We start from the raw sequence: 3114 nt of genomic DNA on the forward strand, positions 1-3114 counted from the left end.
TTGAAGAACCTTTTGAAACACCTTTATTTTTAAGAGTGTATGTAATTTCGTAACTTGATTTGTCAAGACAAAGGATCAGAATTGCTTTGTAAATTGGGGGAATCACGACAGAGCTGCATGATTGGACTCAAAGCCAAATTAAATTTGCCCAATCTATGGTCATAATGCTGATTAGACCATAGAGCCATTCGATTTTTTTTTAACCAGTCAGGCCAAGTTTTGCTCTTGTCTCTTCAATAGACATTGTCTTATACTGGCATGAAATAAAGATCCATCCTGACAGGTTGATTTTGAATGAGAATAGTCTATATAGGCATATTTTTTAATATTTGTAGTTCTCTTTGGACGTTGTATTACTTACAGTATATTTCCTTGAATTGTGGCTCTTTAATGGCTGTGTCACGTCATGGTGGTACATCAGTTTCATCAGACAGGTGATGAAGCCATTTAGAGGAGTGGCAAAATGTCTTCAATAAATTGAAAACAAAGTCCAGTTGACTAAAAATTGCATCATTTGAAAACCTTGGCACTGAAACAGGTACTTGCAATGCAACCTAAGGTTCAGAGTCAGCGTTTATTCATAGTAAATCATTTAGTCCAAATATCAAATTATATTTACTTAGAGAGCATTTCAGCATCAGTCACATGCACAGGTAAAGAGTTTTTATTTTTTATTTTTTTTGTCTGTCGGAAAGATTAAAGATGCTAATATCTGATTGCAAGTGCTGTTGATCTCTATTTGGGTCAATGACAAATAGGAGATGAAGAAGGAGAAATCTTTAAGACATTTAATTTTAAACACATACATGTAAAACACCAATTCTTAGGAATGTAATCTTTGTATTGGTCTTTTCTACAACAATTGATTTACACACTTTTACACCAAAATTTCAGGTTGTTTAATCATTAAATGAACTAAAATGTTTTCAAACCTGCCTTGCCTTTTCTTAAAAAGGTACACCACTTTTTTTTTACTTTAAGCACCACCAAAAAAGACATTTAATTAGGAAATCTAAATTTTTTAATTAAAAGTCATTGCTTATATGAAAGGTGTATTCAAGTCATTTATTTGAATAAATCATTTTTATTATACATGATTTTTAATAACTTCATAGATCCAGACAAAGTGATGTCATTTCTCATTTACATTGTCTTTTTCTTGACGCTCTCTTCTTTTAAGTGCTTTTCTCAAGATCACAGTAGTGATGCCTCATGGCTACAGTGATCAAACCAGCTAATTTTTGATTACCAGTACTGACTTTCAGCCACCACATTACATGGGATTTACGATTTTAAAATGAGGATTTAAACCCTCATCATTTTGTGCTCTCGGGTAGGGTGGCTACAGCAAACAGAGGACTCCCAAATATTAATCAGCTTCCTGCTCCACCGGTCGGTGTGGAGGGCACGGAAGCATCACTCCAGGAAAACAAGAAACAAAGTCATAAAACATTTGCACCTGCTAAAAGGACCCATCTTGCTGGAAATAAGAGCAAAATTCAGAATTACAACATCAAAAATTGGAGAGAAAAAAAGGCATCATTTAGGGCCACTCGTTTTAAAGGACTGTCTTATTTGAAGTGACAAATTTTTATTTGTTCACTTTGCATCATGCAAGATTTTTTTTATATTTGTACCTTTTGTAAATGTTCTAATAAATTAATGCATCATTTGACCAATAAACTTGTGAATCTTTTATAATAATAAGAAGCACCTATGATGATAGCTGGTCTGGCGTACAGATAATGTATTTTCAATTTATCAGTAAACATTTAAATAGGCACATGAACATTTGGTTCAATTTTCCCTTTACAGAACTCATGCGAAATATGCGTGAAATGTAGTCAGACAGGACTATTTTAATAATAGGATTGATACGATGACACTTCACATTCTGAACTGCAGTAACCCTGCGCTGTCCAGCCCCTCAAGATAACATCACAGTCTCAGCAGGTGTAGGATTCCACTCCTCCCACCATTGTCCTGACATCACCCTATCTCCTAGCAACACCCTTGCATTCATTCTGATTGGCTGGTTCTACACACCTCCGCTCACTGATTGGTGAATTTCTTTCCACTGGAAACCGTCAAAATTTCATCCACCGTGTCTCTCACGTGCCTCCAGAGCTCCACCGATAGACACCTGCTACAACAATCTGTGTGCTGCCTTCACGTGCTGTTACTTCTGCATCTAACCAACAGTTACATCAATAATGTGTATTAGACCAACATCAATTTAAACAATGTACTCAGTATTTTTCCACCCCAAATGTATAGTGTGCATATTTGACTGCTCTATTTAGATTGGACCCTTTGCCATAAAAAAGCCAAATGATGCATTAATATGATTCCTCTGTGTTATGCAACTAAAAAAGCACACTGATTCTCTCTGGTTATTTAAAATTGTATTAATTTATATGAGAAATGACTTGAATACCTTTCTATAACGAATATACTGTATGAGGTTAGACATTGTAAAATGTTTGAAATTCTTAAAAAAAAAAAGAGAGATGTTGATAATAGTTTGGTATGATGTTTTTCTTAAAGAAAATAAAATCAGTGAAGCAATTTTGTTAAAAATATGACATTTGAAAACTTTTTGTCCAGTTAATCAAAGTCAGCGTAGTGTATAACCAACATGCAAGAAGCCATATGGAGTGACCAAAAAAAAAAGAGCATTAAGAAATCTATTTCATTAAGTATTCTTTAGGAAACACTAGAAAACCTAGATTCATGAAATTGACTTTGAAAATGTTTGAAAACCATTGGTAGGAAATTGTATAAATATTTAAACAGGCTAAAATTAAAGCTATAATTATATCCAATCGTTTTTATCCCTGATGCCATTTCTTATGTTTAAACAAGTAATCATACTGTAAATACGCAATGGACAATTACGACAGATAAAATATCGATGCTGAGTTTCAATAGCAATCCGGTGCTGCGTGCTAAATTGACCCAATTTCACATTGTTTGCAAACAGCAGACACACGACCCGGGTCAACTTGAACTTGAACTTCCTCGACCCGTAAAAGTAGAAATTTGTGCTGCTGTGCATGTGATCGTACCGGGATGAACTTTAGTAACCCGGTCTTTTTAGAAGCATTTTTTCTC

Source organism: Sinocyclocheilus grahami, unplaced genomic scaffold, assembly GCF_001515645.1.
Source record: "Sinocyclocheilus grahami isolate Dianchi unplaced genomic scaffold, SAMN03320097.WGS_v1.1 scaffold36.1, whole genome shotgun sequence".
In the NCBI taxonomy this organism is placed as follows: Eukaryota; Metazoa; Chordata; class Actinopteri; order Cypriniformes; family Cyprinidae; genus Sinocyclocheilus; species Sinocyclocheilus grahami.